General features: G+C 39.5%; 1 long non-coding RNA gene across 1 annotated transcript in view; it reads left to right on the top strand.

Moving 5' to 3' along the window:
* LOC141920147 (uncharacterized) overlaps positions 1-15,052 on the top strand; it is a 67,551-nt gene that overhangs the window by 22,566 nt on the left and 29,933 nt on the right. Inside the window, exons 2-4 of the long non-coding RNA XR_012622229.1 lie at positions 10,362-10,454; positions 10,748-10,841; positions 12,781-12,933. This is a non-coding gene — a long non-coding RNA (uncharacterized LOC141920147). The remainder of the gene's footprint in view (positions 1-10,361; positions 10,455-10,747; positions 10,842-12,780; positions 12,934-15,052) is intronic.

Below are 15,052 nucleotides of genomic sequence, written 5' to 3'. Positions count from 1 at the left end.
AATGAAGACTTCGGGGTTTAGGAAATTAAGAATACATAGGCTTGGGATTCAGAGGAGCTGATGCTCTGTCAGCTTTTCTGTGTTGATGGTGACATGCTTGTGTCATGTTCACTATCCGTGCTTGAGAATTGCCTTTTGAGATGCAACAGCCTCACACTGGCTGAAGTTGATCTGGGGTCAACATCTTTATCCTTCTTCAGGGAAGGAATGTGGATCCCACCATCATCTCTATGGACCACAACTTGTTTCCATTACTTTTTTTAAAGACCATAATTCCCATTGTTTGTTTGTTCAGCTTCTTTCCAGTCCAGAAAGGTGTAATGACAGGGCATGATAAACATGTATGAGTTGTACGTATAAAAGGCTGGACACTAATTCTTGGGACAGAAGTAGATATAAACAAATAGATTTCTGTGGGGCACATACCTATTTGATTTGCTAGGTAGAGAGGGGGATATCACTAGGGAAATGATGCTGGTTTGTTTTGTTACGAAAAAATAGCTGATATTTTGGCCTAATTATCTGAATTTCTGGAGTTACATACCATCTCTAGAGTGATTTATTAGAAAAGCAAGGAATACTTTTCCTTTGTTTGAAAACAGTCTTCCCAAATATGCAGCTGTTGTACATATAGAGCCAAAAAGAACAAATGTGGGAAGAAGAAACTGGAGAACATAAGAGCGTATCATAAAATAGATTATCCCATACCCAGAAACATACATTTCTCACATGTATGCCTGATACGTAGTTTATACCAATTCAGATTATAGTTCCTGATACCCTGGGTGGATGGAAGCAAGTTGGGTACACTGAGGGATGGTCTGATCTCATCTAGCATACCTTTATCTCTATACACATACTCCTCTGAAGTTGGTCCCAGCTATGTTAAATCACGCAAAGCAGGATCACCTTAGTGTAGAAACTACTACTGCATCCCAAACACTGTGTGGCTCTGCTTTGTCTGTTCTGCAACTTGCAGTGTCACTTTTGCTGGGATAGTATAAAAACAAAGGGAGAGACATGTAAATTGTAGCACTGCAGTCTCTGGTACTCTGTAGCTTTTATGGGGCTGCTATGCCTGGCTGCAAAGGGATTCTTTACTCCGCTGCCTTTCATTTTACAGCATCCGCTTTGTGTTCCACTTTACTGCCGAATTTTCAGGAGTGTTACTTTGTTATGGATGTTGTTCATGAATTGCAGTTTTAATTGATGGAGGCCTTATGTGGAGAAAAGAGCTTCTGATGTGTCTGCATGTCATTGTCATCGCTTTTTCTCAGTGCCTTTCTATAGTAAATCTACTCTTACACTTCTGACAGTGCAGTTGTAGCAACTGAGCTGGTTGATTATATGTAGATTTGCACCAGTCTTTCAAAAAGCAAATCCATTTACATTTCTCAGGGAATGCTTTAATTTTTTTTAACTTTTACCAGTAGCTGAAATGACTCTAAGCTTTAATGATATTAATGCTATTTTATGTATTGGGGTCTAATCTTTGATACCCAGGACATCCCTAGCAGCTAACGGTAGCTCTGAGGGTTCAAAATCTGTCCCTGTGTAATTAATTCCCCTCTTTATGTTTTTAGAGTGGTGGAATAGTGAAAAAATATTTAATTAAGGGTATATTTGTGAATCTTGCCCGAGGCTGATTTATGCATGGAACTTAGAACTGATGTGCCTCTCAGCTAGTAACTTTTCAACAAGGCCCCTTCCTTTCAGCAAAGAGACCTCCTGTTTTGAAGCAATAATTGTCTCTTCCAAATATTTGGACAAATCAAATACTGGTGCAGATCAGTGTAGCTTCACTGCCTGTAACAGACAAATGCCCCTTCACACTGCCCAAGGCTTTGATTGACTGTTTGCGTAAAGGCAACCTTGTCACAAATTAATAGGAATGTTATGTGTGATTTTATGTGACTTTTTTTTTTTCCTTTTGGTTGAATTTAAACCATTTGGCAATGTCTTAAACTGTGTGTGGCACTGTTTTTTGTTGATTGGGTTTTTTAAATACTAAATTCTATTAAGTCTCTCTGTGTTGAGAGACATATTGCACTGGTATACTGGAAGAAAGGTAGACACAGAAATGTATGTCATTTCCAAAAATGAAAATAAAAAAATGGTTTTACCTGATTTACCCTGTTGGAACATGTGGTTTTTCTGAAGAAAACCAAAAACAAACAATAAAAACATACAAACAGACATCAAACCCCCAAAGCAGAGTACATGGAAAATATAACAGCTCAGTAGGAGGCATAATACAGATTTGCTTCATGTAGTAATCCCTTTGATTTCTTTTTCTTTTATGTGTGGTACTATCATTTATAATTCTAGTATTTGTTTGCATGTCTCTAACTATAGTGTTTACTCCCAGGAATTGTTTTGTGATGGCTGATTGCCCCAAATGGCTAGATAACCTTGCCTTTAGCTAAAATAGCTTGGTGTTTTTTCAGCAGACAAAATACAATTATTGATAGAATACAAAAATCAAATATCGTTTCTTTATCCCGTAACCTGCAGAAGAAATAAAATGAAATCTGACCTATAAAAATTTGTAGCACAATATTCACAATCTTGTTGAAAAACTGGATTCTTTCATTGAAATACAAACTAAAAATGCATCTGCTTCTGCTGTTTTTCCCTACTTACAATGTATTCAGAGACCTAGTAGAATAGAATGAACGTGAAGGCTAAAGACCTAATAAAAAACATGGTTTCCATTTTACTCACTGAAATCTTTACTCAGAATAAAAATTTGGACAGGCTTAAGCAAACATGTTGGTAAATGACAAGTGACACCTGTCAGAGATGTGACTACTGTCATCATTTTGATGTACATTCCATAATCATTCCCTGTGATATCCTATATGTATACCAAAGATTGTTCTAAGTCAAATCTCTGTATAAAAACACACATAGAGTCACTGAAGGCCAGAAAATCCAAGTAGAGATTTTGTTGTTGGGCCTTCTCTAATTTCATCAGGTATATGTGCTTTCATTGCAGATTTGTCAAATTATTGTATCAGCCCAGTTACTTCTTTGTTTTACAGTTGCTATTTTATATAAAAAGATGATATATTGCAAAATGTTTGCCAGGGGTTTTGTGCTGTTTGGGTATCACACAAATATAGGAAAAAAGTGGTGCCATAAGGAGTAAAAGTTTTGAAGTCTGATTTCCTATAGGTTTGTGCTTAATATGTGGATTTTCTTGTGTCTAATAAATTAACATGGCAAGTTTTCCTCAGCGGAAGCATTATCTTTCTTCTGCCCTACCATCTATACATTTACAAAACTCAATCACACACACTATTTTTATAACTGCTAACATTCCATCAAAACCTCATTGAAATTGCACTGGAAAACTGGAAGTTATTTTTGCAAGATAGACAAATGGATAGAAGCACCTATACAGGCAGTTGTATAAACTGGCTTCCTTAGAAAAGTGGACTGATAATAAAAACTGACTTGCTAAATTCAAGCTCCTTCAGCTGTATGCTGGAGCAGATAACCTGTGCCTCCGTTTGTCATGGAGGGAAGAAGCGAGAGCAGCCCTATTATCACCAGATTTGATTTGCTGCAATTCAGAAGTGTTGTTCTGCTTCTAGGAGATCTCTGAATGGATTTTATTCTGCAATAGTATCAGCTGGACGGTGATTGATTTGGTTGTTCTTTTCTTTCTTCCCTATTTTGGAAGAGTCCTGGAGATTTCAAAAAATGTTTCTTTGATAGCATTAGCTGAAAGGCTGGGGAAAAAGAATAAAACAAATATCAACAGTGTGTCCCCTCTCAATCCTTCTCTTCCACCCACCAGTAAAATTCAGGGAATTTGAGTTTCAATTCTGACTATATATTTTTTCCAAATTGCTAAACTTTCATTGTTGTTGATATCACTCTAGAAATGGGAAATGTAGTATTTCATTTTGAAACCTCAGAATATACATACAGTTGGAATTTTGCAAATTTAAAAATATTCCACAGCTTAATACATGGTCAAAATGCTGCCTTCCTGGGCAGAAATCTTGTTACTTTGGATCTTTATTTTCTAATGACTAGTGGAGAAGTGTGGATCTATGATTATAAATAAATACATAAATAGAAATGCTTGGCTGTTCCAGTATTCAGGATTTGTCAGCCCCTCTCTGAGGAGCATCTGTTGGGAAGTCTAAAAAGAAGTGTGTATTCTGGATGGTTTTCTCTTCCTCTCCTTTTCTCCCTTTGTTTTAATTTATCTTCCTGGAAGGGAAAATCTGAGGCTCATAGGAATTGGGGATATCTGAATAAATGAGAGAGACTGACAGCACTATCTTTTATATTGACAGTGACTATCTACATATAACCTAAACTTTTAGAATACTTAATGATCATCTAAGCTAAACAGATTGCCCAGAGTAGCTATAGGTTGTTTCAGATAGATCTCTATCCGTCATTTTGGTTTAAGCATACACTTGAGCAGGTTTTTTAAAGTGGTGTTGGCCCTGCAGAAATCAGTTACAAAAAGCCCAAGAAGCCTGTGCCTGGAGAAGATGACGACATTTATCAGAAGATAAGGTTACCATGGCTTTCCCTTGTACTTCACTTCCTTGTGGCTGGAAAAAACGATTCTTGAAATGGCATGTGTTATCTGAGTAACTGCTACCATTGGCAGGGCAATGCTCACAACCAGCCCGGCAAAGCACACATCCCCTCTGCTGCAAGTGGGTACCTATATGTCTGTGCACAAGTGCTAGGAGGGTAAAGCTTTCATGCCAAAACCTAAGCCACTTGATAACATTACCCACGTGGGATCTTCTGAGATGAAAAATAGCATTTATATGTGAGATCTACTATATTTGCTCTGTACGGTTACTCGGAAGTTAGACTTGGGAAAAGAGTGCGCAGTCTAAAAGCAGCTGTTGAAGAGCAAAGAAAAAAGAGATTTATTTCCTCCAGGACCAGAGCTTTGTTTGTATCCCAACAGGACTCCTAAAGCTGAAATTTCTACCAGTGAGGCACAGGCGCTGGCAGGAGGTGTGTGGATGTGCTGGCAAGGCCCTGCAGAGTGGTCACCGCTCCTCCCGCTGCCACAGCCTCCCTTGCCCCTGCTGCTGGGGGGGAGGGATCTGCCTGCCAGTTGTGGCTCGAGGGGTTGGGGTTTCTCCTTCTTTTTCTTTGCATCTCTTTAATGCTAACCTGATGGTTTTGTCAGCTGAATTTTCCTCCTGCTTGAATTACTCCTTCTGTAAAACTGGAAAACTGGCTCTGAAAATGTTCTACGTTTAATTTTTATCTTTTGTATTTTGAGCATCCACTCAGGTAGCTGTGTCTCCTGTTTGTTCTGACTCATGGCACCCCTGGATCATGCTCCTGCCTCTGCCCCACAGGGGTGGGGAACAGCCAACAACCCTTCAGAGACACCTGGGTACTCTCTGAGTCTCTGAGTCTCTCTGTGTCCAATGCTTGTGATGGCCTCAGCCAACTCTGGTTACTTCTGGGTTTTAGAGATGCTTAGAGATGTTTGCTGGAGCCTCTGGGTCCTGCATTAGACAGTAACTGATTCACTGCAAAGCTGCCATTAATTCAGACCTGCGGAACTATGTCTACATGACGGACTTGAGCAACCTGTCTTGTTCAGGGTTAGAGGGATTAGTGTTGTCCAACCAGCAGACACCTTACATAGATGCAGTTGAAACTTTTTACTGGAGCAGTTTGTCGGTAATAATTCATTGACAGGGGCAACTGAAGAGGTGGAGGTCACAACAGAAAAGTTGCTTCTGTCTTGTTCCTGCATTACGTGAAAATTGCTGGTGTGGTAGAGCAGTATTCCTGTATCAGCAAGGGGCTCCTTTGGTATTATTTTAGACTCTGTAGATTGCTTGCTGGAAGGAGTCATCTGGTGAACAATTATCTCAAATTGACTGTGACAATCAGAGCTGTCCTGATGAATGCTCTGTGCAACACTGCATCTGGGGGGCTGAAGCTGGTCAACTCCACTACGCCACCATGTGCAAAGCCAGTACGATAATGCCATACCACTGTTATTTTTAGAGGTTTAAGCACCAGCAGTTAACTCTGGAGGATGAAGTACCACCATGGTTCCCATCTGGTTGGTTTTGTTTACTCCTAATGTTCGAGTACTAGGGATGAGTATCACCAGAAGCAACAAAAGCATCTCCTGGAATAACTTTCTCACTAGACCTAAGCCTTGTAAATGTTTTCCACTGCATTTCTGTCTTCTCTTCAGTCCTGTAAGAGCTTTATGCTTCCGCTAGTTAAAAACACTTCCTGATCTCATGTGCGTTAAGAGTCCTTAACCTCAAACATGCTTTAGCCATACAGGCCAAATTATACGCATTTTGGCTTACCTATATGTGTACCTTTCCCTTTAGATGTACCTAGGCAGCTGAGGAAGGTTTCCTACAATGGGGATCTTGATGAGAAAAAAAAAAAAAATACAGAAAATTTTCATGAAGAGTATAACAAACTGTCCTAGTTAATGACCTCTCTGAGAAGCTTATCAAGCAAATACTCAATAGTCTTTGAACTTGCCCTTAACACAGGCATTGATATTGGGCTCATCAGTGCTGCAGAATTACAGTATACTTCAGGGAATTGTTTATCACTGTGATCCTCAAAAATAGAATGACTGGAATGGTTAGAGGCAAATACCAGCCATTTTGTCCTGGCATGGTCTGGGTTTTCAAACACTTTTGAGATGATGAAAGCTATATTCTTTTTTGCTTTATGGATGTTATCCTACCTGCTATTATCTTTAAGCATCTGGGAAATAATAACTGCATTTAGATGGACTGACTCAGGTTTTTTTTAATAAAATAAAAAGAATTTCCTGCATTTTATTCTGAAATTTTATAGTTTTTATTTCCTCACAGTATTTGTGGCTGCACAGCTAAGGTACATTCAAACTGATGTACCTTGTGGCTTGGTTTCTACCACCTTGGGCTTCTTTGGCTCTAGGCTTTTATAAGTCCTTTATTGAAGTGATGATTTCAATAGACTAAGCACTGAACTTTGAGTTGGATTCTTTAGAACCCAACAACAACTTTATATTCTGTCTGTAACTGAACAGTAGTAGGAAGAATATTTTACGCTTATAAATTGCTTTTGTTTTCAAAGAATTTCAGAAGTTAATTCACTGAACACTGAATCCTTCCAGATCTGGAGTAGAGCACTTCTGTCAAATGATTCATTGAAGGCAAAACACTGGCATGCTTAAAGTTCACACTTACATGTATGAGACATGTTGTTGTTCACGTTGTGGCTAGACTATTCCAATATGAAACTGGAAGGAAAAGGAGAAACCAATTACAAGAGGTGGTATCAGGAGAAGCAGTATCCTCATCTCTGAAAATGGAGAATTTTATGTTCTACCTCCTCCTGTGTGATTAGTCATTTGGAGAACAGCTGTTCACGACGGACTGGGCAGTGATCCAGCTGTGTGACATTATTGACATGCTCCGATCATCACCCATTTCTGCCTACACTTTCATTCTACATGCTCGAAATGTTCATTTTGTCAGCTTTTGGGTCGACAGGAGGCTGGAGTCTGTGTGAAAGTGAGATGAGTGTACTTCTATAACAAGCAGGACTTCTCATTTCACGCATCCTTACTGCAGTTTTCTTCTTTCAGTGGGATTTCCGTTGAGTTAGCAAAGCCAAGGAGGGGCTCCCTCCATGTGTGGATCAAGTTGCAACATGGAGGTTTTTTTATTTAGCAGTCCTCGGTTAAATAATCTTCAGCAGCTAAAATAAGACCCGTGCTTGAGTTCTGCTAAGTGACTGAAGGAGAGATCCCACAGATAATCTTAACATTTCTGTGTAGTCTCATGAAATTATATCTGTAACCCCTTCCCCCTCCAAGGGGTCAGTACATCATCACATCTTAGTCAAAGGGTTTTTGGAAGGGTTACAAAAATAACTCTGTTACACTCACTTGGAGATAAAACCTATGCTAGAGAACCGTAAGAAACAGATGAGCTACGGCTGTCCCAGTTTTTGGATGTGCTTTTTGGTCTCTCTTTGCACTTCAAAAGCATTATGTAATTGTCAGAATGAATCAATGAGTTACGCATATATGGAGAAAGCTAAAACAGAAAGGTTAGTTGCTTGAGAGCAAAACTAAAAAAAGCAATAATCTTTTTCTTCTTAGTCTCACAGTAGAATTATTTCATGGTGTTATGGCTTGTTCTCTTCCTTCTTATTTCAAGGGAGGGGGATGTCTCCTGGCCACCGGCACTGCACTCCCACAGTCATGAGTGGGGCTGGCTCTCCTTTGAGCAGCGGGGCTGTGGTCAGAGCTTGAATGAGCCCCAGCGACCTCGAACCCCTGGCACAGGAGGAGCAACTTATGATCTTGCAGGGAAAAATGGTGATAAATGTTCCACACCAGCAGCTGGTTGTGCTTTCAATGTTCTTTTGAAAAATAAGGATTAATACAATAGCAGAAGACTGACATATTTAGGTTTTGGTTTATCTCATTTTAAAGTATCTCAGTGGCTCAGTTGCTGCTTCTGAGAGCTCCAATATCACCTGGACAATCAGTGCTCAGAGAGAGGAGCTCTATGTTTCCTTCAGTGTTAAAGGACAAGAGTTACCTGTCTAGCTGGTGAATGTGATTAATTGTCGCTTGTCTGTAGTAGAGGAATTATGGCTTGCTGGCTTTTCAAACTGGCTTGTCTGCCTTGCTTCTCCTACAAGGCTATGAAAATGAGAGGAGAGGAGGCTATTGTAGAATTTATCAGTATGATGGTGATATACAATGGAATGCCTGAGTATAAATATACTTCTTTTTAAACTGATCTGCATCCATAAATAAGCAGATTACAATAAAGCATGGGGTAAATCTCTTAATTTTTTCACAGTTAAGAATAGCCATGAAAAGCAGATCGGTTTCCAAAACTACTGCTTTGCCAGATGCAGCATCTCTCTATATACACCAGTGTGGATCCAGCATTGATGTCCTAACAGCAATGGAACAAAATCTTTGTCTTTTAATGTCATTGTTTATTCTTTCTTCCCTCAATAGTTGCTCAAGACATGACTCTGTTGATGGGAATTCATTGGGTTTTGTTTAGAAGAATTATTTTCTATATTCTCCCTGTGACATGGGCTGGGGAAAGAGCTTCTTAAAAACAGTAGGGCTGCCATGTTACTGATTTTGTTTTTTTGACATTTCATATAAAACCCATGTAAAACGATTATGTTAAATGAAAAAAGAAACTAGTGAGTTGTTATTAGTTATTTGAAAAGAAAAAGAAGACCCTTCAGAAGAGTCCTGTCCTCATCATCATATGAAATTCCTATTTGTGGTGCTTATTTAAGCACAGAAAAATCCAAATTTTTATACTTAATGGAGATCTGGATTACACCCCAAGAAGTCTAAGATGTAGTCCTAGCCATGTTATAAGCCTACATCCAGATAATGATGATCATCATCACTCTCTATTTATTTGGGGGGTTGGGGAAGATAGGACTGTAGTGAGGCATTTTAACACCAGAGCTGGGATCCCCATCAGGTCTCTCCCACTCCAGACTTTTCTCCTGCTCTTCATTTTTACATTATTATTATTTTATTCTTCTGTGTGTCCTTCTTAGCCTGCTCTCCTGACAGCCCAGCTGGTACTATTCATTATTGGCAGGCCATTCAGGGCTTAGGCAAAAATAGCTATAAATTAAAACACGACTGACTGACCACTCTCTCCCCTGCCTTGCACCTTCTGTAGATACTTCTATGTGTGGAAAATGAGGGGGGAATTATATAATTTTGATCTAGTAAGATTGCAGGGACGTAAAAGAGTACAGAACATATATGGCTGGTATTGTATAGACATAGAGCCAGTAGTTTGCATTAAGACTTGTGTGCTAGTTCTTCCTTTGGTTCACACTTTACACTTTTGGTATATTTCATTCATTTTAATTATTTATAATATTAATAATACATCAATCTTCCTTCTATTCTGTCCCAGAGGGACCCTATCATGAAAGTTAAAAATTAGGTAAGTTATTACTGTATCTGCTAAGCATTAGGAGCCTGATTATTCTAGATAGTGATATCTGGAGAGTATACAGATCATTTTAGATAGTGATTCACCTAGATAGTGAATTGGAATTGAAAGAGGGGTGGAGGTGTTAAGCTATTACAAGCTCTATAACAGCAGCTCTGGAAACTTCAACAGTGATTTAATAAAAAAAAACCAACTCTAAAAGCATTAAAAAAAATCCAAAGCTTACAATGGTTCCTACCTGTAACAAGGCTGATTTACAAAATACTTTTGAAATGTTAATTATTAAGATGAAAGACCAATAAATAGACTATGTAATTATCAACCAACTTTCAGAACTGACCTTACAGCCATTTTCTTTGTTTTGGAAAGGATGATGGGCAGAGGGAGAAGGCTGCCATAGCAATTTACCCATCCTTACTGCACGGCGAGTACTGTAACTCTGACAGAAAGAAAGTCTGACAGGTAAGTGTGTTTATATTGAATGAATGGAAGACATGCTTAGGTCTGACCTGATCTAAATCGTCTACTCTGAAAATAAAAAATTAGGGAAATTTTTGGCATCTGTTTTGTTGACTGTGTGGCATTTAGATTCTGTACCTAGCTAAAGGGGTGATTTACAAAGGAGTCTGTGTCCAACGTTCTGGTCTAGCATCTGGAAATGGGGTTGAAGCTCTCCTAAGTCTATGTTTTGATAGTGCTTTTACACTAATGTCTGTCCTTAGAGCAGGCATCCAATTTCTCTTAAATCCTTTTAGGTCCAGTTGACCCGGGAGAAGGAATTCTTAGCAGAAATTTTCCATTCCTCCTGCATCCAACCATTGTACAAACAAAGTGAAGAACTCAGCCCCTGTGAGTAAATTACTGTTTGGTATAAATGTCTTCAGACTTCAGCAACTGCAAGATGTGCAGCCAGACTTGTTTTAATTCTCCCCTCCCCTATCCCAGGAACTGTTGCTCAAAAAGAGTTTCTGGAAAGAGTTTTGACTAGCTGTTATCAGAGATTTCTGTCTTTACATATACTCTTTTTCACACATTCTTGCTGGCATATTTGTTATATTCGCTGGGCAATAGCAGTTCTGTACTGCACAGAGACCTTGATCTGCCGCTGAAGCAACTGCAGTTCCTGTGTTGAAGGTAGAAGCTTCTTTTTGAAGGCTGCCATAAAGCTTCTATTCTTGCAGAAGGTAACGGATTTCAAAGCCATAAGGAAAGCTGTCAGTGGGATCAGGCTGAATATTGCCCTAAGGCACACAGATATCTTTTAAATTTCTTTCTGATTTTTTTTCTTTTTTAATTAATTGATACAGACTAAAGCTTCTCAAGATTTGGAATGCTAGGAACATCCTTGAAGTGGATTTGCTGGCAGAGGCTGGTGTGCAGGATCAAAGATGCATAATAGATTCATTACTGCGTGGACTAGCCTTAAAGAACTGAGAGTCATATCATGATGCAGAAGTCGATGGTGATTATTTGATTTGTTGTGTAATCTATTTTGAATGCCTGTCAGAGCTCTGCTGTGACTGGTTTTGTTGAGTAGTGCTTAATGCATAGTTGACTGACTTATCATAAAGTTGAAGGTATATGTTCTATGTTTGGGTTATTTTGAATCAAAAGCCCATTTTAGCATGTAGTGAGCTTCACAGTTGCAGAAAAGAACAGAATTTGATAAATGTGTGCTTTTTAGATGGTAAAAGAGAGTTTATGTGTGTTTGACAGTAATTCTTTTTACTTCTTTGAGGAGTGTGCCAAGTATGATAGTGTTACTGGACTGAACCAAAGGGTGAGGAAGGAATTAGTGTTTTGTGGTGCCCTGTTGTAAAGTTGATGGCTGACTTGTGTTGGGACTTTGCTTCCTTTCACTGTTTCTGATGCTGGGGAAACAGACTTAGGTTCTCCCTAGGTTTGTGTTTAGTGTGCAAGCATGCAGCAATGTGTTGACAGGCAGCTGCAATCCAAGCATTTGATAGGGTAAACCAGAATGGAGACTGTACAACCTGAAGAGCTGTCACAGAGGAACAAGGGGAGGGATGTGAGAAAATGGATGGGCTAGAGGAGTTGGAGGGAAATTACTCCTGTGTGTTCTTCATTACCACACTCTTCTGCCTTTTCTGTACTTTGCTCTTGGTCCTGGTGAGCCTGCTGTCTTGGCTTCTCTGCTTTTGCTTTTCCTGCATGCTAGGATGCTTGTGGAAACAAGGTTAAGAGCATGAGAGATGGGGAAAATATGTTCATATTGTTTGGTAGTGGGTGAATACCTGAACTGACTCTAGCTGAACCACCTCTAGACTCATCAGCCTGCTGCCACACCTGAACTAATTAGCTTCACAGAGATATTTTTATTTATTGTGAGGAAGTCCCCAGAAGTTGTGCTGTCTGAGTAGGAAGAAGAGTTTAAATCATTCAGGTAACCCCTTTCTCATACCCATTTTCTGTTAGAATTATTGTAATTTTTATTCTCTCTGTAATATTGAGAGCAAACTGATAATTATAGCTTTTGTAAACTGTTGGTATGATCACTTTTTCTAGGTTAAATGATTTATGATGTTTTACCACAGCCTTATAAACAGGAAAAGCCAGCCTAAAGACAGAAGAGAGATACTAATTAGAGAATGATAGAAATACAAATTTAAAGCAGCCACAGTAGGGCAGAGAATTTAAACAAAAGAGCGTCCCTTTTATTACAACCTAAGCCTTAATTATATATATCCTAAGTCTTCTATTATATCCTAAGTTTAATCGCAGAAAACAGGGGACGGGAAAACTAAGCCTTCATCTCCATATTTGGCAGAAGTTCTGGAATGAGATTGCCATTAGAGGAGAAAGTAGGAAGCGAACCCTCATGAGGAGCACCTAAGAGAGATCAGGACACTCCAACTTGGCCAAGGGGAGACAAGGAGAAGCTGGAGCTCCTGCCACCAAGGAATGGGACAGAAGTAAGCTGGTGAGTGCGGGTGGGAGCTGGGTGTTCTCTGAAGTAGCTGAGGGAGAAGCTGATGGTGAAGTATGATCTGCTGATGTGTTTTACTGTTTTAAAATTTTAGAAAATGTTTAACTCTATGTTAATGGTGTGTATTTGTAACAGGATGGCTTAGCAGGCTCCCAGACTGTCAGCCACTGTGAATGGTGTTTTCTTGAGCATATGATCCAGGAAATGCTTTTTTGGGGGATTGCTAGCATCAGTAGATTGTGAAAGGATACAGAATACAACCCCTCGTTACTTCTCGGTATTCTTAAATAATAGCAAGATTTCTCTACTATGTGTGGGGACTCTCTCCTGCACACGGCTTCCCCCTGAAAGCTGTCTCCTGCAGACAGCATCTTTTTGCTTTGTTTCATTTCTTCTCACCTCCCACAAACTGGCCACTGAGGAGGGACATGTCCTGCCTCAGCTAGTGTACAGGGCTGTGATCAGTCCTGTTACCTAGTTTTTCTTCCAGGGAATCCTGGACTTCATCTGTCGTCCTAGTTTATTTTTCTTTGTCTCCAAATACTGGATTGCCCAGCTAGTTTAAACTGAGTCTGTTCTTGTGAGTGCGTTTATTACGGCTGAATAATAGAAGCATCCCTTTTTCCCTCTCAGCTTAGTACAAACAATAAATAGAAAGACATAGCCTAGATTGTCTTCTATTTTTCCTTTTCTACAGATGAAGTAACACACAGAGACAATTAGATTTATCTCTTCAAACCTCTTTTTAAAAGCATCAGGGCCCAAGGTCATGCAAGAATGATATGGTGGTGTCAGGAGCTAAACTTCACTTTCAGGCTTAGACAGTGGACCACACTCCTCTTCCGTCAGCTGAAGTGCCTCCAAAGGGGATTTGGAAAGCTTCATACCACAAGCAAAAGTTTCCTGTGGATGCTTCCCCTCTGCTGTTTCCAATACAATTTTGGTAGAGGTTGTTTATGGTCTCCTTTAGTAGCAGCTTGTATGAAGTCTGGAAGTTCTCAGGGAGAGAGCAATTAGTGAGAGACTCACAAAAAAAGCACGTGTGGAAATGCGAGGTCTTTACCTCCATTTTAAGTACTGTGGATTGTCACGGGCTCCATTCTCAGCTGACACAGGCACTAGGTGAGTCTCTGTGCAACTCCATTCCCAACTGAGCTGAAGGTTTGCTATCTTTATTCCCAGCTGCCGATCAAGAAAACAGTTTGTCTCCATTGCTGTCATCTATTAAGGGACATTCAGAGAGTACAGCTGGATTCTTTATCCATACAGCACTAAAGCTAGGACTTTGGTTTACTGAGGATAAAGAAAATGATAAATTCTTCTGTGTTTACATTATACAATTTTCACATCTGCAGTTTAAAATGTATCTGCAGCTGTGACACTGCAAAACCTGGGCTACTGTCTTGTATTTGATGGCTTGTGCTTTTTTTTTTTTTTTTTGAATGCATCGTTTTGCCCTCAGTACGGGATCTCTTTGTCAAAAATACTGGGGTGAAGAGCCACCCAGCTCTTCACCTTGTGAAAGAGGTTTAGAGGAGCTGATGTTATGTCCTCCTGGACTGGGGGACACAAAGCAAAGTCTGGCTGACACCTTTGAGAAACAAGAGTGTGTTTCCACATCTCTATCTCCTTTGCATAATCTGTGATATCTGAATTAAGTTTCATGACATACTAACACTTTGAAGCTGAGTTAATATACTGTGCTGTATAATACATTATGTATGACTTGGGCACCAATTGTGCTGGAGCATCAGCAGCCACAGACTTGAAAATGTCTCTTTAAGTGACATAAATCCTAAATAATACTGAAACCAAATTACATTGGCATAATTTTATTTTGTATTCCTTGTCCCATTACACCATCTCTTACTTGCAAAATCATTCATGTTCAAACCATCCAGCTTCCTCTTCTCTCCTCCATGTATTTGTCACCAAGTGCCCGTTCCACATCTTTCATGTTACAAATATTCCCATGGTGCTGCATGGTAATTTTAGTTTGTAATATCAGAAGTGTTAGGATTATGTGAGCTTTGCTGAGCCTGGGCACTATGATGTGAAAAAGAACAATGATGAGCATTAGCATTTATAATAATGATGTGCTACAAAGAAGAGT

Source organism: Strix aluco, chromosome 2, assembly GCF_031877795.1.
Source record: "Strix aluco isolate bStrAlu1 chromosome 2, bStrAlu1.hap1, whole genome shotgun sequence".
Lineage (NCBI taxonomy): Eukaryota > Metazoa > Chordata > Aves > Strigiformes > Strigidae > Strix > Strix aluco.
The sequence above is the reverse complement of the archived record's forward strand: the minus strand, read 5'-3'. Positions and strand labels throughout refer to the sequence as shown.